Here is a 20,882-nt window from a genome sequence, read left to right on the forward strand (position 1 = left end):
TAGCAAGCAAACACCCCTGAGAGGTCACAAAAAATGTTACCAAAATTTTGTACAATGCCAAATTTGGTGCCCTAATGAAGCCTTGCATCCATTTTGAAAAGGTCCAAATCATGAACCAAGAAGAAATGCACTGTTTTTTTCTAACTTGTTTGCTTCATGTGCAGATATAGGAAAGTAAGACAATATGTGGGTTAAAATGTGGCTCCCACAAGGGTTGAGCTCAGCATGTTGTAGATCACAAAAAAATCTATGTTGTAGATAACAGAAACATCTATGCTCCATTGCAGATGAAATTACGTGGCTATTAAAACCTTAAGGCCAAAAGAAACTCAGAGAAAAATGCAGTCGGCCTGTGTAAAGTTTTACTTGGGCACCAAAGAGGGTTTTAAAAGGCCTTAGAGTTTCCAACTAGTTTTTAGTTGTCAGGCATAAGGACCTTTTATCCCACATTGTCCGCACGGAGGGAGTTTATCATATTTAAATATAAGGTCACATATAACTATAGTCTCAAAGCTTACGTGCTTTTGGCAAGAAGAGGCAGCTTGTGGCCTGGTGGACCCTGTGCGTATGCATCTCAAGGCATCTTAGTTTTGTGACCGACTAGTAGGAAGAGACTAAAGAGAAAGCAATTTCATGAAAGATCAATGGTGATCGTAGATATCAAACAATTGTCGCTATGTTGCAATGAAAAGGTGCACATTAGATTATCACCGTGACTTGGTGACTGATGACATGGGAGAATAGAGCATATAAGACCAAGGATAGGTGGCAGACAAGTGGCAGTCCAATGCCTGGTGACATGGCACAGATGGGAAACATCACACAGATCTTGGCCATGATGAGTCCTGTAAAGGTTTCATCAAAATATCAGTTCCATCAACATCGAGCAGATCTTGGCCATGATGAGTCCCAAAAAAGTTTCACCAAAGGTTTAGTTTCATCAACATAATAATATCGATGAAAATGTAGGTTCGATGAAATTGGTAAGTGGCTCGCCAAAGGAATACTTTGGCCAAAATAATGAGATCCGACAGAGCAAGACGAGTGGTGGCCTAAGAGACAAGCGGTTTCTAGGTGGATCTTATGAGCCAATTAGAGGGTGACACACGTTGACATGCGGCACAAGTGAGAAGATCAATCGGGGTTAAAGTTCGAGAAAGTTCAGGAAATATCAACGGTAATCCAAAGGATCTAAGGGCCATCACTATACCACTATAGAAAGAAGCTCACCAGTTATCATAGCGACTTGATGACTAAGCACATGCAGAAAAGGAAAAGGGGAGGTGAGTGGCTAAGAGGTTAAAGATCGAGTAGTGTGAGGGTAGATCAACAACCATCGCTATACCAAAAGATAAAAATTCTCATTGGTTATCTCATGCAACTTGGCGACTGATGATGTGGTTATCCAGGTGGACTCAGAACAAATAAGGATGTGCCACATGGTAGAGAGAAGATGAAGAACCATGGGCAGACCAAGAGTAAAGATCAAGAAGATTGATCATATCCAACAGTCAGGTGAACAGATCTAACGGTGGTCACCATACCACAAGGAAAAGTTGCTTGCCCAATTATTAATGCGACTTGGTGACAAGGTGGGTCCAGGTCCAAATGGAAAACAAAGTGGACCCATGAGAAAATCAAAGACTAACATGTGGCAAAAAATCTATAGATCAATGGATGTCTAAGTCAACCTTGAACTTGAACTTCAAAGTGGTTCACAGGTTCAAAGTGGATCATCGTTTCTAAATGGTTCAATAGTTCAAAGTTCATTAGCATCACTCGTTCACATGGGCCAAGGAAGATAAAAGCAAACAAGCAGACTAAAAGGCATGCAGGTTCCTGACAAATTGACAATCGTCACTATACCACAAGATAAAAATGCTCGATGGATAATCATAGCGACTTGGCAACAAATAGTGGGGCCCGCTAATAAGTAAACAAAAAAGTTAAATGCAAGCGGCCATGATTCATGCATGCGATCCAATGGCTGGCAAATAAAAATTGCACGGTAGACTCAGAACTAGTTGTTCGAACAGTGAAAAGCCCACCAAGGAAGGGGATGATTTCTACATGAAAGATTAGTGCAATTTATTATCTGAATATGCAAGTGTTGCATACCGTTGGAAAGCCTGCGAAACAGAGAGATCATTTCCACAACCATTTTTAACAGAAGTTTTCAACACGAAGATCAGTTGCCAAGGGATGTATAAGATTTTCTCAGTGGGATTTCTTTTAAATATAGTCATAGTTCAGTTCATCATGCAACTTTCACATGGGGATAACTTTTTTTCGCATTTAGATATGCAGATTTTCTTATAGGAGGATTAGTGGCTGTCCTTTTGAGCAGCAAAGATTATTATTTTACAAATTATGCATGAGTTTTTATGCCATTTTTTTTGGGGCAGATTCACCCAAGGCTTTTCTCATGCAGTGTTTTTTAGGGTTTTTGAAGGGGATTCATTATGATTTCTACATATTCCTTCTCTCCTTTTTTCCCTTTTTTTTTTCTTTTTTGCATACACATTTTTCCAAAAAAGCATTTTATCTCAGCACTTTAGTATTTTAGTTTTATAGCAGATTTCCTTTGAGATTTAGAGTTTCATATATTTGCCTTGGTAATTGTGCATGTTCATTTGCAGATTTGATAGAAATTTACTATGTTTTAATTTAAAACCTTTGAATTTCAGTCTCTTTTATGTGCATGTATCTTTTGCTTTTCGTATAATCACAAGTTTTAGGTTGTGTAAAAGGGGTATTTTGTCAATTTGGCTATGAAAACTAGTTTTGCCTTCCAGGTTTACATTCTCCTTAGCCTTCTGAGGAAATATTTATGTGGTTGGAAAGTAAAATTACTTTGTGTGGGTGAAGTTTTATCATATTTTTTATGATTTTTAGGCTAATACCATTACAATTTCAATGTATCACCTCCTAGTTTAATTACAGTTTTCCCAATATTTTTCAGATTATTCTCTCATTCTTTTCCACATCAGTATTTAGTTTTAGGAGGGATTCAAGGGAAGCTAGCCCATAACCCAGAGATCACCTTCAACTTGAGCAACCCACAGGTGCACAGGTGTTTCTATGTTTCACAAGATTGCTTGGTTTCACACTTAGCATCACGAGTGCAATCCTCTGTGACAACAATTACATTTGTCACCTTTATTGGTGTGATAATTTAGAGTTAGGTGATAAATCTATTAACCAACACATATACATGATTCTAACATCCTCTCTAACTAGTCTATTTTGCAACATGAAGGCATAGGATAAGCAACTATACCAAAACTCAAGCATAGAAAAGAGAAAGAAATTTATCTACCCATAAGCTCTACATTTTGATCTTCCTCTTCATGTGCAATATCCACATTCCAAGATCATTCCTCCTTCCCATCTCCATAAGTAAGAACTCCTTTTTCTTAACCTTCTCTAACTTTCCCCCTTTTACATTCACAAGCAAGAGTTATCCCAAAAGAAGAAGTGGGTAACAACCTTACTTCCAATCATCACAAGAAATATAGAAATATCAACTCTAAACACTTCACCATATTTTAAACCTTGTACTTGGTCACATACATCCCATGTGCTCACACATGTATAAGACATAGAGAAGATGTTTTTACTTGACACAGCTCCTCAACCAAGCCTTGGTAAGGGAGTTAGGATGCTAACAAGTCCCCATACCTTCCCAACACTACAAACTCATCACTTACTTTCAAGTGACCTTTTGAGAATTCAAATCATGAAACCCCTCAAAAATCAATTAAAAATTAAAAATATAAACAAGGGTTCACATCCCCCTAACTACATCTACACAACCTAACCCATGACTCCACAATAAACAAGTCATGATAGTAATTATATACTAGACTCAAAACATGAAACTTTATACAATCCTTTATATTTCAAAATTGAAATAATTTGTTGGGGTTTAGAGGATTCTCCCTTGCACCCTATTCTCCTACACAACAACCATAAGAATTAAATTAGATCAAGAAGATAACTTATTTTGATTATTAATCCATAGTTTTATTGATGAACTATTTATTCTAAAATTTAAGCATAACCCTAACTTATAATTCAAGTCATATCCATTAATTCATATATGTACATACCTTTTTATAGCTAGACAATAATAAAAGAGTCATAAAGTCAATTAAATTTCCTTGTATTTTTAAAATGCATTATCTTACTAGGTGGGACCATACAATTTTCTCTCAAGTCTGTAACTCAACCATTGCTTTAAATTCTTTAAATCAATTAAAAACTTCATATTTACTCTTTAGAAAATATATCCATGTCTGTCTACTAAAATCATCAATAAATCAAATATAATATGTGTATTTTCCAATGGAAGGAATATCTAAAGGACCATATACATTAGAATGAATGAGGTCCAACAGGCCATAAGATAATTTATGAGAACTCAAATAAAATTGAACACAATTTTTTTTTCCATAAATGCAATGCTCATAGAAATTAAAATCAATAAATTAGAATAATTCTAACTTTCAATAAGGTTTCTATTTTTCAAGGTCCCTAGACCCTTTTCTCTAATGTGACCAAGTCTCTAGTGCCATAACATAGTCTTCTCTGTAGGTAACTTTTGTTTAAAAGAAAGAGCACCCTTAGGTACCCAAAAGCCATCTCCATCTACTAAAGGTTAAACCCTTACATCTTTCAATGAAGCATCCACAAATTTATTTTCATACAAGCGATATTACACTCAATAGTGTATGCTTCTAGCTTATATAATGTGTCAAATATAACACCTCTAACCATTTTACATCCTACATAAAAAATAGTACTTGCACACCCACATCTATAAGTTTGCTAATAGATAACAAATTTCATAGTCTAAGGATATGCAACAAACCACTAATCTTTTTTACTCTACCATTAGAAAACCTGATTCTAATTTTACCATGACCAAAAATATCTAAATGAGAATCATCACCTGAGTACATCTTACCTCCATTAAATTCTTCATATTAAAAAAACTAGTCTCTTTTGGAAGTCATCTGAAAAGATGCAGTTAACTCAATTAACCATGCATCATTACCCACATAGCTGCAATCAATGCATCACCATTTGCCTTCTCAGAATCAGAATTAGAACCAAACATCTTCTTATTCTTATTATTTTCTTATTTGCAATCCTTATGGAAGTGTCCTAATTTATCACAATTCTAGCAAATGAATTTGGGCTTTCCAAGAGATTTTTATCTCCCTCTAGACTTGGATTTATTATTCTTCTCATTCTTCTTGCCCTTTTCCTTAGGTCTTCCATAAATGGTTAGGACTTCCTTTGAACTGATGGATACCTTCCTCCACATCTCTTCACCAAGAAAGGCACCCATCACATCTTTAGAGCTCAAAATAACAGAAGTACTACCAATAGCCATGACAAGAGGATATCATGAATTAGGAAAAGAACAAAGAAATATTTGACATTTCTCCTCTATATCCATCTTGACACCAATGGATTCCAATTGAGCCACCAACATATTGAGTGCTTCCAACTGGTTTGTCATCCATCCACCCTCTTCCATTCTCAGAGAATACAATTTCATCCTCAAGAGAAATTGATTTAATAAATATTTGGATTGATACATTTCACCAAGCTTATTACATAGCTTCTTTGTAGAGGCATCTTTATGGACATTGACTAGAAAAAAATTTGCCAAGCACAATCTGATTAGGCCCTTGGCTTTACGATCCATAAAATAATATAGAGAATCTATAGTAGGATCTAAAGGTATTGAGACATTCACATCAACAACATCTCATATATCTTGATCTATTAGCAGATCCTCCATCTTTAGCTTCAACATGTCAAAATTACTTCTAAAAAATTTCTCCACCTCTATCCTCCATGAAAAACTTGCCATCTAAAAATTCCCACAATAAGATAAAAAGGTATATTCTGCACAAGCTCTCGTTTGAATCTAGATTAGTTCAAAAAAAAAAAACCACAACTAAAACCAAAGGTGATTAGGCTTTAATACTACTTGTAAGGAAGTTAAGTAGTGGAGCAACTTCCTATGCTAATCTTGAGAGATGGTTAATGCAAAAATTTAATATATCTTTACAATAATTAAAAAAAAATTAATAGATATAAACATACACAACATGCATACCACAACACAATGATTTACGCAGGGAAAACCCTTTCAGGAGAAAAACCCCACACTCCAAAAGCCACCCAGTATATTTTTCAAAAATCAAGAATATATTAAAAAATCAAGAATATATTAATATACCCGTAGAGAAAGCTTCTCATAGGAGTATCACTAATAAAGATCTAGAGGTAAATAAACAACTATCAAACTTTTATAATACATCATACTACAATAGTTGTAGTACAGTACCCTTATAATATAGGGTTACCTTCTAGGGAAAACAAAGCATATAAAATGTCCACCGTTAGATCTATGACCTAATGATAAATGGTTAGGATTTAAAATGATAATTTATACATAAATTGTGGCTTTATCAACTATAAAATATTCTAGAAGAACTTCTGCAACACACAAAATACACTAGTATGAAAAATCAAGCATTCCTTATCCAACACTCTAAATGCACTAGTACAATTTTTATTATTATTGCAAGGTTGAGACACTATTTTCCTAACAAGGAATCCCATTACTTGGTCAATGCCTAGTCTTGTACACACCATAACATACATAAGACTACCACAACACTTGTATATGGTACATTGGCCATGTCCTTCACCTCAGTAGGAGATTTTGGACAATCCTTCATAAATAATTTTATTCCTAATGCAATAGGACCCATCATAGATCTAAAATTTGTCATGTTTAATCTCTCCAACAATGAATCATATACTTACTTTGGCTTAACCAAAACCTTTTGATAGTTCTCTCTCTTTTGATCTCCATTCCCAAAATGTACCTAGCTACACCTAGATATTTCATCTCAAATTGTGCTAACAATTGAGACTTCAAACTAGAAATTAAATATCCATTGCTAAACAATAACATATCATTCGAATATAATGCAACCATTATCAGTTTTAAAGTAAAAAATGATTGAATTTAGGCCTCCAAAATCCTATACTTAACATATAGTATCAAACTCTTGGTCCTCAAGGACTAGAGTGCCCAACACCCTAGTCTTCCTAATCTTGGCCCATTTTTGGGCCCCTTAATGGTCACTTCATTTTTGCAAGGACCTAGATCCCATGTCAGCTCATGTTGGAAAAATGAGTTTTTTTTCGATAGGCGGGTATAAAGAGAGGTCTACCCCTCTCATTTTGATATGCATTCGAAGACACACACATCAAAATCAATTCGACACCAATCAAACAAGCATTCAAGTTCAAGTGAGAAAGAATACAATCTTCTTTCAAGCATTGGAGTAGAGATAAATTCAAGATTCAAGAATCGGATTTGAAATTTATGTTCTATGTTGTTGGAGACTTCATGAAACCCTAATTCCATGTATAGACAAACAAGACTTCACAAAGAGGTATATTATTAGTGTTTCAATCATTATTCAACATCTCCCTCAAAAGGAGAATATTTTTATTACTGCAATTCAATCATATTTCATTTATACTTCATGGTTAATTCCAAAACCAGGGTTTGACCTAAGGCAAACCCCTATTCTCAGCATATTTCCCTTCTCTATTATGTGTAGGAATAGGTACAAAGCTCTAGCCTTCAAAATTGGTTTGATTTATATTGACGAATCAATCCCCCATTGGGGTACAAAAAGTGCAAAGGACTAGAGTGACCACTATCCTGAACCTCATAAATCAGAAGCTCCTTCTGAGAATAGATCTGAATACATTTACATTCCTCAAATCTAGGTTTGTGGCTTGATTTGATGATTGTAGCTCACTGTTCATGCATTTTTACATCAATTCTAATATTTTTACCCTAATTTCAGCATTTTCACAATTCAATTTAAAAAAGGGCAATCAAATCAAATCCAATAAATTTAATAGAATTATCATCCCTTATCCTTGTTGATTTATGTTTCAATCCATTGGGTTTACCTCCCTTTTTTAATTTAATGGTCCCTAAGTAAAAATTAGTGGCTTGTTCCTACCATGGTGGAAACCCTAATTTTTCACCATCATAGAGAGAAAAAAATATCACCATAATCTATTCCCTCAACCAAGAATACCCCTTCCCAACCAACTTGATTACACTTCTCAATAGTTTCATTAGGAGCTACTTTTTTCTTGGACACCCATTTTCCTACCACGAGCTTACATCATTTGGGTAAAGGTACCAAATAGAAAGTATTAATCTTCTTCAAAGATGCCATCTCATCATTCTTGGCTTCTATCCAAGAATCTGCATAACTCATACCCATAGCCTATGTAACAGGCCTAGGATCATTAGTGTTAACAATGAAGACAAAAATACAACTAGAATCTAATAATTAATAGCCAAACCTATTTTATTGCCACTTGATTCTTTTAGACCTTGTAAAAGACTGAGGTTGAGGTTCTTAATCTTCTTCTAAACTCTTAGACCTACTAGAGGTGTCCTTATCATTAGGTCCATCGAGAGCTCATAGTTCTTTCTTAGGGGTAGAAGAAATTTAAACTACCTCCTTATTTTATTTCTCCTCTTTCTTTGGCTACAACTCAATAGTGGAAGGTTTCTTATCTCTAAAAAAAACATGTTTACTATAGAAAACCTTCTCTATCACTAGATCCTAAAGCTTGTACCCTTATGCTAACACCATAACCAATAAAGATACATTTAACAACCTTGTTCTTCAATTTATATCCTTTTTCACTTGTAATATGAGCATAGGCTTCAAAACCAAATACTCTAATATGTCTCATAGAAGGCTTATTTCCTAACCAAACCTCCACAAGTATCTTATCAACAAGTGTTGATGTAGGAGATTGGTATACTGGATAGTAGGCAATGGATACAAATTCAATCCAAAGATTTTGTTTGAGGTTAACACCACTAATAATACTCCTAGCCATCTCCATCAACTTCCTATTCATCCTATTTGTAACTCCATTCTAGTGAGGGGTATATGGATTTTTCGTATGCCTCTATCCCATGGTCCTTATAGAACCTTGTTGGAAATGTAACTTTTGTTGTCATTAATGTCAAACTTGTCTGTTCTGGATGAATTTTGGTTTGGATATGATCTTTTACTATTGATTTTTTTTTGTAGCTATTAAATTTGTGTTGGTGAAGTATCTCTAGAAAGTTATAGTTATGACAAGTTCAATATGTAGGAAAGAGTACTTTATGCCCCAGTGTTAAAATTCTTTGCATTCCTTTAGATGGTAAAGATTATGTTTTATGTTTCTAGACATAATATATGTATTATGTTATGTTGTATCATCTAGTTTTTCTAGTTCATAGATTGTATAAGGTTGTTGTTGCTATTTTCTAAAAAAAATTGGTGGCCTTCAGATATGTTGAATCTTGTGTCATGATTTGGTGGACATGTTTATTTGGTTCATGTAGTATTCTAGTTTAATTCTTTAGTGTTTTTTTGTTCCACAAGTGAGTTATGTTGGTCTATGTGTGGTATGTTGAGTTGTGTTATGTTTTTCACTGTTCTTGATTGGATCATTATTTTTCATCTAGATATGTATTGGAGGCTGAGTTAGAATATTTTCATGGGTATCACTATGGTGTGTGGAGATTTGCATTAATTAATTTACATAGGAAGATGTTTTGGCCAACTAGTTACTAAGTTTTATTGTGTATCTACACATTACATTTTGGTGTTGACTTTGGAGAATGTGTTAGTGTGTGTGATACATTGCATATGACTTAAAAGGGTATATTGTGAAGGTTTTGGGTCCCCTATTTCTCTTGGAGTAGACCACATTAGGTATTTTTGGTCTGGGTGGTTTATTTTGTGCACTATTGTTTACTTTCTCTATGCTCAACCCTCAACTAGGTATTTGATGATCTAACTTGTATTTAAGGAGTGTGGATGTATGGTTTATGTATGGGATGAAGAATGATTTGATGTGCGAGTAGATTTGATATTTTGGGTGTGTGTTCAATCAATTTGTCAAGAGCTTTGATGGTGATATATTCAATATGATAGTGTTTTGAGATAGTAGTTGTTGCAAGATGTGTTTTCCATGATATTGGTCACTTGACACAAGGGATCATGGATAATTTTTAGATCAAGAGATTATTCTCATATCAATTCTTCTATTCTTTTTGTTGCTAAAAGACAATGGGTCTCTTGGCAACTCATTGTATCTTTCCCTAAAGTAGTGAGCCTCAATTGTGCAAGTCCATGTATTTTTCCCTAAGGTAGTGTGCCTTAGTCTTGTAATTCCATTAGGTGTATAATTCTCCTTAGAAGTGAGGATAAAACATTTTAATCAATTTTATTTATATTATTATTATTCTCACCATGGTTTTTCCTTGTTCAGTTTTCCACATAAATCTAGTGTTCATGTGTTGATGGTTAATGTTTTTTAGTATTGTTATAGAATAGTTTTAATATTATTAATATCTATTAGATATTTTTTGAAGAGAATTAGATTGATTCACCCCCACTCTCAGTCCTATTGTGGCTTCAACAAATCTATCAAAATCTATCGAGAAAACCTCACCACCATTGTCAATAATCAAACACTTAATCTTTCTTCTAGTCTAATTCTTAGCAAGAGCCTTAAACTTGTTAAACCAACTAAATTATTTAAATATACTTGTGATGAATAAAAAAATGTACTTCTACCACACTCTTTAATGAATGATACAAAATACACAAATTCTAAAATTGAAGGAATATCAATTAGTCCAAAAACATCAGAATGTATCAATTCAAACAACCTAGAAGATTTGTGAAAAGTAGAGTAAAATTGAACATGGTTTAGTTTACCATAAATGCAATGTTCACAAAAATAAAAAACAAGATTACAAACATTAATCCCCTCCATGAGGTATTTATTTTTTAGGGTTTTGAAACCCTTCTCACTAATTTGACCAAGTATTTGGTGTCATAACATTGTCTTCTACATTGGGAATTTCATCTCCAAAGCATTGAAACCCTTAAGTACCCATAAAGCATGAACATTAGATGTAGAATAAATAGTCATCTTCACAACTTGATTTGGTAGTGAGGATGAAGATTCTAGAGCTTTCTTATTGGACTCCATAGAAGTACTATTGAACTAAATTGTTCATGCATCCAACTTATACAAGATACCTATCCGAACACCCTTAGAAAGCATCATAAAACCTCTAGTGAAAATACATCCACCTTGTGAGAAAACAACTTGCACAACCACATCACCAAGTTTACTTATAGAGACTAGATTTTATTTCAATCCCAAGGTGTACATGGCACCATCAATCCCCTCTGCTTTGCCATTAAGGAATTAATCTTTAATTTTTGACAACTAGCAATCTTAAGATGAGAGCCATCACAATGATACAAATTTCAACCATCATATTCTTAATACTTTGCAAACCAACCCCAATGCAAGGTCATATGTACATATGGACTTGAATATTTCAACCACACATCGTTTGATGCATGTGTTGCCAAGGCTATAACAAAATCTTCACATAACCTTGAGAGACTGTCTAAATTTGAATAAGAGGGTATCTTTTGTAGAACACAAGATGCCACTGAGAGGGGGGGGTGAATCAGTGGTTTTCAAACTTAACCCTTTAAATCCTAAGTGTGTGTACTGGTTAGTATTTAAAACACCAAGTAAACATATCAGTAAGATAAGGAAAGAGAACATTATGAAAACACACATAAGGATACATCACAGAACACCAGATATATGAGGAAAACCCAATATAGGAAAAATCTCGGTGAGAAATGCTGCTAGAGTCTATTGCTCCAATCCATCCTCACAATAAAAATTGTATACAAAGTTTAGGGCACCAACCCAATGATCACCAACCCAAGAAGTACCAACCCCTACTTTCGGGCACCAACCCAAGGAGCACCAACCCCAAATGATTTAAGGCATTGAACCAAGGAGAACAAACCCCTACATTGAGCACCAACTCAGTGATTATAATGACTATAAATAATAGATTAGTAATAACCCAGTTGTAAATGAGTTATGTAACCTCTGCAATCTTTCTTCTAGTTCAGCTCTTCTCTTCTAGTTCAACCCGACTCTATTATCCTCCTTACTAGATGAACGTCTTTCCTTCTCTTTGCCTCTGCTCTACCGGTTCTTTGCTCTTCTTTCTTCTTTGCTGCAACCTTACCGGTTAGGTCCTCTTTCTTTTTCTCTGCCTCTTCTCTATCAGTTCACTTTTCTATGATCTCTACCAATTCTCTGCTTACTGGTCAAGCCTTGCTTTGTTCTTTCCTTTCCAGATATTCATTGACACTCCCACTACACTACAACACCCTTTGTTGCCTTCCTGCATCTTCTAGCACTAGAGGTTCACTTGACTGCAACACACTTTGTAGCTTACCAGTCACTCTGACCTTACCGGTTAAACCTCTACTAAATCCTCTTACCAGTTACACCTTCCAACACTCAATCACTATGATCTTCAATGAACTCTTTGAATGGTTATCTCTCTATTGTACTCTCACATTCTACTCTTCAATATCCGACACCTCATCATCTAGTAGCATCAATCCCTAAGGTCTTTGGCTGACATATTTATACTTGAGGTTTCTCGCTAAGAAAGTCATTCAAACTTGGCACTGTAGGGTTTTACTCCACCAACCACGAGGCATATTGAATCTAGTCAAATCTCATCTTCAAGATTGATAACCTACAATAAATCAAGCCTCACCACCATATCTATTCCTTCTAGCACATGTCTTCTATCTTTGGCAACTCACATCCTGAATTGTTGGCCTTATATTTTTTCAACCACATGCATGATGCGGCTTCCTTCACCTAATCAAATCTACTCGATCAGTGCATGCAACATGGATCTCCACTGTTTGTCCTAACTCAAGCCATAAACCACTGCACTCCTCTCATGATTTTATCATTCTGCATAAAATGCTTAACTAGTCACAAACTACCTCACAGCTGCATGGTTCATTCGACACTATATGCATGTTTTCCACCTCGAGTCCATGTGGTGTCTTTTTTGGAATGCAACACAACTCAATCACTTGTGTTAGTTTAGAACTTGTCATTGACCACATCATCCATTATCGGTTCTTTCATATAAGTTCTCTAACCCTGCCAGTTAACCTTCATGTCTGCACTTTACAATCCTGTCGATGGAACACATCTACCCGGTCACCAAACATACCTATCCACTGCATGTATCCAGAGTGGGTCTCCATGCATCTGTTGATTAGGTGAGATCATTTCAACTTTTCCTCTTTGGTATCTTGTCGATTAACAACCTTATCTGTAACCACCTCACTTCCCTACCTTTGTAATGCCTCACAAGGAAACCCCGAAGGGTTTAAGCTAAAACACTCAATGGAGTGTAAATATTTTTTTTTATAATAATAATTAAGAGTGTTAATAATAAGACACAACATCAAGATATATTGGAGTTATCTAACGCTTAGATAACACAGCAGAAGACTAAATGAACCTAAGGAGTTTCCCAACGTGATTACGTAACCTTACACCTAACCTAACTCGCGACCTCTAATTCAATTAACCTGGATTTCTTAATTACAAGTTACTACTTAAGACATGGATATATAATGTTCAAAGATATGACATTTTAGAATTTAGGAAGCATTCATCTATTATGATTGGAGATGAGGCTAACATGAGGGTATTTACTCGATGAATTTTAAATGTAGGCACCTTAAGAATTCACCCATTAAGGTTTAAGAATGGTTAACTTGGCGAGCCATCCATTTTAGATACAATGCAACTAATATATCAAAGTTCATTCATTTAGGTTTAAAAGTAACCATCCAAATGAGATCATCCTTTATAGTTAAAATATGGCTAATAAGACGAAATTCATTCATTAAGGTGAAAATGTAATATAGCCATATGAGTTCATCCCTTTAATTAAAATATAGTTAGCAAGATGATATTCATTTGTTAAGGATTAAAAATGTAAGTAACATAGTGACGATCATCCATTAGGATTAACATATAACTAACTTAATGAGTTGAGTGCTTCCATTTTAGTTCAATTATAGCTTTTATGATGAAGTTCATTTATTAAGGTTATACTGTGGATAACCAATTAGAGTTCATCCAATTATAAAACTAATTTGGTGAGGATTATTTGTTTTAGAATAAAGCGTAACCAATTAAATAAATTCATCCAATTTAGGGAATTATAACTAACATGACGATGTTCATTTATTAAGATAATACGGTAAGTAGTTGAATGAGGTTCATCCATTAGATTTTGATTTTAGATATTATGACAGTTAATCCAATATTTGTTATCTATTCATTACATTCAAATTTTAAGCTTTATAACAAGTTAATCCAATAGTTGTAACCTAGTGAGTTTGTTTCCATGTTTACTTCTTTTCATTAACATTAACAAATTACTTTCCATAATCACATTTACAATCTTTTATGACCCTAAATACTACATTTAACAAGATGATTATATTCATGCATTTGAAAATTAACTTCATTAAATCCCCATTATACACTTACAAAATGCATCCATACTTGCTAGCACTAGGTATGAAACATGGGAGACAAAACATCACATAACAAGGGTATGATCTTGGAGTTTCACCCCGAGAGGACTACATCTCTGGGTCTGCTCAACTGCAAGACCCCTCTGGCAATTATTTAAGTTAAGATTACATAAGGTTCATGTCTTTTACATCACTACCTTATAGGCGAACACAACCACTTTACAATGACCACATCGGCCAACAATTACATAAATTTGAACTTGCCATATTTCCTTTTGTCTATATCACAAAACCGAAGAAGGGCGTATCTAAACCATTAATTTTACTAGTGAGGATATCATTATCTTATCAATTTTCAAATCTATGCATTATTAATTTTCCGATAATTCAATAGCATATCATTTGAGTTTTCAGAATGCCCAAAGTTAAATTTCTCATTTTCCAATTACTCCTATACTTTAGAATTCCCTTTCTAAACTACCCATAAGACCCATAACATTTGAATCCAAAAATATTATATCCTTGGAAAATATATAAATTTAAACTTCACCGCATAATAAATATGATTTATTTCAAAACCTCCAATAAAGAAAGTTATTCTATCTAGATTTATTTCAAAAATCTCTAATAAAAGAAAATCTTTCTATCTAGATTTATTTTAAAAATCTCCAATAAAAGAAAGTTATTCTATGTAGATTTATTTCCTCATTTATACAGATTCCCAAACCTAAATATTAATCATTATATAAGTATTAGCCCCTGGATAATAAAATATAAACAATTGAACCAACTTAATAATTACACAACTTTCAATTAGATATTATTATTAATATATATATATATTAATCTTATTAATATATAAATGACAAAATGGATAAGGCACAAATTTTCAAATCTAAATATTAATTAATGTAAAATTATTAACCTCATTAATAAAACATATATTAATAATATTCAATATATATAAAAGAAATAAAATAAACTATTGAAATATTCAAAATAAATATAAAAACCTGTTTTTAACTCTTTTAAATTTATTTTTTTTCTATTTAAAAAAAAAAATGGGGGGGAAAAGGGACACTACGGGGCCCACCTCCCATCACGGGGGTGCTGGGAAGCTCCTGCAGCTCCCCTCCCTGTGGCCACCATTCACGGTGGCCACCACTCACGGCGGCCACCGCGACACCGCCCACAACGGTCATCGTGGGTGCCGGTCGTGGCGGACACCATGGGTGCCACTCACGGCGGACACTGCGGGAGCCACCCACTGCAGTGACATCCTCGGGGGGGGGAAGGGAAAAGGGGAAGGGGTGGCGGCGGCGTGAGCCGAGCTTCAGCTCCTTCGCCCGCCAAACCCTAACCCCAATTTATATGTTAAAAACAAATTCATTTTTATTTTATAAAAAAATAAAACATCATAAAAGAAAAACACCAGATCTATTTAATACCCAAAATAAATTAAAAAAAACTAAAATAATCTTTTCATACATAGTCACAGACATATTATCCTTTTTTTTTTTTTTTTTCAGAATGCTCAAAGCAATAAAATGGGGAAAAATTTTCTCAACAAGATCATGATTTCTCAAATACCCAACTGGATTTAATCCCACTTATCTATTTTTATTTTTTTTAAACAATCTTGACCCAAAACAATCAATAATCTCAAACTAAAAACTTAAATCTTAAGAGCATTCATGGGTATTTTAAAAAAAACCAGCATTTCGTGAAGAACAACCAAATAGCATTTTTTTGATTTAGCATAGAAACAAAAGGGGAAAACCGGAATTCCTACCTCTTTAGCATTCCTGGTAAGATTCGAAGAAGAGCCCCCAACCTGCAGCTATAGAAATCCATCCTTGCCAAAATCCCCAAATCTTCATCCCCATATTTTTCTTTTCCAAAAATTCAACAACCCCCAACAATATTTTTCAACCTAGGTTAAATGGGAACCCATTTTGACCTAATTTCTAATTTTGAAATTTAGGCCCTTTTAAAATAAAAAGAAATAATAATTCTTTTCAACTATTAAATTAATTTAACTTGATTTTCTAATTAATATACTTCTCTCTTATTTAATCTTAATTTTAATTTCTCAATATTAATTAAGCCAACATTTATATTTGGAACTATTGGCAAGGGTAAAGTATTTAAATTAAATTAAATTCCAAAATCAATCTTTTACACTATATCAAACTTTACAAATTAAAAATGATTTCCTTTAAATAATAAAATTTACCCTTTCTTTTCCAAAAAGAAAAAGTGGTTAAATTAATTATATTTCAAATAACTTTAAATATTTCCTTTTTTTTTTAAAACGCATAAACTAATTAACTTCATTATTTAAAACTAACCATTAAATTAAATTTGCTACAACATAAATAAAGCGATCCTTTTAATTAATGATTAATCACCTAAAAGAAACCTATTTATTTTTATTTCTCAACTACTAATGCGTAAATGAACACATTTATTCAAATTACATACTTAAGCTTGCTACAAATATAAATAAATTGATCTCTTAAATTAATGATTAATCATATAAAAGAAAACTATCTATTTTAAATTTCTCAATTACTAATGCGTACATCCACACATTAATTGGAATTAAATACTTAGGATAACATACTCTATTTACCACACGCAAGGCACACAAACCAAGAAAGTCCACCAATCACACGACACGCAACCCAAACGACAAAGGAACCCTATGGACCACATGCGACGCTCACCTGATCATGGCTAAGGCAAGACGGGAGTTTTATGACCACCTAATCCAAATCCTAAGGATGAAGGAGGTATACTCAACCCTGCGAATCCCAATGGAGATGAACGTCGCATGTAGGTGGTATAGTACCTACAATCTCCTGCACCCATGAGTCACGCAAGCATACATATATATACATATTCAATTAAGGCGTTAGCTCAAGTTTTATAACAAGAATTAGGGAACAATAACATTTACACAAGAATCGATGCAAAAGCACAATAATAGGTACGCAAAATATTCATATAGTCTAATCTACAACATTACATAACAGTAAATCCACCATTCAAGAATGCCACATAGGAAGTCAACCAAGGTCAAATGGGTTTTACAAGGCTGACTAGGGTAGGGGCATTACATTCTCCCCCCCTAGGCTCCGACTTACTCCTGGAAGTCACAAGGCTAAGCGGAAGTCATACAACACGTATTAGCCCTTAAACTCAATTAACAATTATCAATTTGCACAAATAACTATTTTGTCAATAATTTAAAACATTATTTATAAATCCTCTACGAATGTCATTATCCATTAATAGAATTCATCTAAAATCATACACTTCTTAAAATATTCTAGAATTTACACACAATCATAGTAGAGAAACGAGAATTTTTCCTTCCTTCCATTACACCAAATTAAAGCATTTAAAAGATATAGACAACAGTTACCATACTCATCTACCAAACATGACAAGAAAACATGTCATCAACATCAAATTATTTCACCCATACCTCTTTTAGCAAAACTTTATCCCATAGTACTAGCTTCAAATATAAATTTCTACAACCAAGTTAACTTTCATTTAAAAAAAGAGCCATGTATATAACTCAATTGTTTACACTTTCCAGGCATATAAGAACTATTCCAATGACTCTATCCCATAACATAGTGACAAGTTAACACTATTTAATCCATGATTACACATAATAACCATCCACATAACTCGAATTGCACAACACAAAAGGCCACATGTGAGCATGTCTAATGCTCGGTCAAAGATAACATGCACGATCAGCATCTCTATGCCTGATCTCAGAACAAATAACCTGATCATAAATAGCTAACAACTCACTCAAGGGCTTGATGGTGCTAGGGTACACCATAGCGGTGCTACCTTCCATACAAGACCCTCGTGAACATCCCTTGTTGCATAAGGTGTTTAACCTCCAAGAGATAGTCACCTCTCATAGGTAGGTAGTGGATCCTAGCTATCTCATAGCCTCACATACCTCCATCCTCAAGGTTCCCTACGTCTACTTCCTCGTATACACTCATCCAAGACTATCTCCTACGTTCTTGGAGAGGAATTCACATTGCAACACAAGACCAATTTATGAAAATTGGAAGGATAAACTAGTTTAGCCACCCAAGTATAGAAGAATAAAGATAATAATTGCCAATTCCAACAGTAAGGCAAGAAAATAATTTCAGAATTGCAACATCAAATCAAGTAAAAACAAGATTGCAAGATCATGGCTAAACCTTCAAGGTCAAAATAAAATAAATTGCTGGCCCACAAGGAAATAAATAATAAGAGAAGATCATAAGTGCACATTACATCACTATGTGACTAGCAGCTAGCCACCAACAAGGAAGGAAGGGACAATCATCTAGCTATCATAGTAGCTCATCATGTGGTGTGGCCAAGTCACACATCTGCATGGCATGGCAGTGTGCACCTCGACATCACCCCACATCACGTCATCACGAGGCATGGCTCTACCCTATACCTATCGGTAGGCCGCATGGCAATGTCTACTACAACCTGCATCGTGTCTCAGTACGACATGGCAATACTTCAAGTAGAAAGGGCACACAATGGATGTATCTCACATGGAAGTGTACCTCGCGGATAAGGAATGCATAGGTCACACCCCACATAGCGATGTTTCTCTCAGGATACCTACCATAAGCCAGAGGTATACATGGCTAAGGTGTACCCACAAGTCTACCAACACTAGTCAATTGGCAGCTCATGTGAAAATAACACGCCTCTCATGAAGACAAGGCAAAAGATGCTCCAATAAAATCCATCAATATGCTCAAGAATTGTCATCTATATGCTCAAAATAAGGGATAGGAATTAGGCTGGCACACATGAACCTCATAAATTGGTTCATCACAAGGGAAAGTGTTGAGTACACCTATAATACAGTTCGACATTACTCGTACGTTGTTCATACTATTCAAGGAATGGTGACTTCTAATACTACCCCATCACATATTGACTTATCAACAACCCGTGGGTTGGCTCTCAGTAAGGGAACAAATATGCAAAATCACATAAATAGGTATGGTTTCCCATACTCATAAGAAAACATATCCCCCATGGTTGATTACTTCACCATCCCATGGCACACATAGAAAGTATGGGTTTCTTACAACATACAAAGAATAGCACCATTACTGGTTTAGTCACATTTACGGGGAGTACTTCTCAATACGCTATCATCTACTTAAGAGAAGTTTTAATTATGCTTTTCACATGAATCACTAAATAAGGTTTACTCTAGATACACGTACTGAAATTCTCAACAATTCAAATTCACACAAGGAAATAACAGCATTCCGATATCTTTCTCAAATTCTACTAAGCATTTTCATTCACATTACTAACTATGCAATTTTCTTTTCCAAGGCGAAAAACTTTCCTCATTCAATTAGAAGCCAAAGCAAACATACAATTTCATATGCGTTATAAAAATCCTTCTTAAATCACTACATTCTTAATAGCATTTCAAAGACAACAATCCCTATAATTTAGGCAAGAGGAGGAAGAGAGTTGGAAAAAAAATAATCAACTATTTCCTACGAATACACAAGATCAACAGGATCACACTATATGCTCAAATATAAGTCTATCATTTTAGTTGCATGGTTTTCATTTCGCTATCTTTTAAGAGGATGCCAAAACAACCTAACATGACATTTCCAATTATTATGGTTGCAATAGAATGTTCTAGTTTTCTGAAGAAGAAATTAAGACAGACAATCTTTTGGTAATACAAGACTTCTTGAGAACACTCACTATTCTTAATTTAATACAAAAACATATCAAAATCTGCAACCTATCGTTGAAAATCAAATTATGACAAGAAGGTAAATGAGGAGCTATCAACTAAATAATACACATTAATGTATACACATCAAACAAGTCTTTCATTCGCACCTTCTAAACACATTAAGGCAATTATCTATATCCAAAGGCAAGTTAAATGGAGCATTGCTAAAATAGGTCCTCAAACAAACTAGTTTGAAGAAGCAGGTAAAACAATCTTTCATGGAACACATTAATACACTCTTGAAGCTACTATAACATGTTCTCTTTTGGTACGTCTTTCACAACAAAGCAATTTTCACAAAATCCACTATGCGCATATTAATGCACCTTACTTAAGATGGAATTTAATTATATTACTCCTACAAAGCACATGGAGAAACCTTAATGTAAACATACAATTTTCTCTCGATAACCAATATTAACTTTCAAACCAAACCCCTTTCACTATCTAAAACACATAAGCAATATTAAGCTCACACAAGGGTTCAAGGAATATCATCCTTTCTCTTG

Source organism: Cryptomeria japonica, chromosome 1 (assembly GCF_030272615.1).
Source record: "Cryptomeria japonica chromosome 1, Sugi_1.0, whole genome shotgun sequence".
Classification (NCBI taxonomy): Eukaryota; Viridiplantae; Streptophyta; class Pinopsida; order Cupressales; family Cupressaceae; genus Cryptomeria; species Cryptomeria japonica.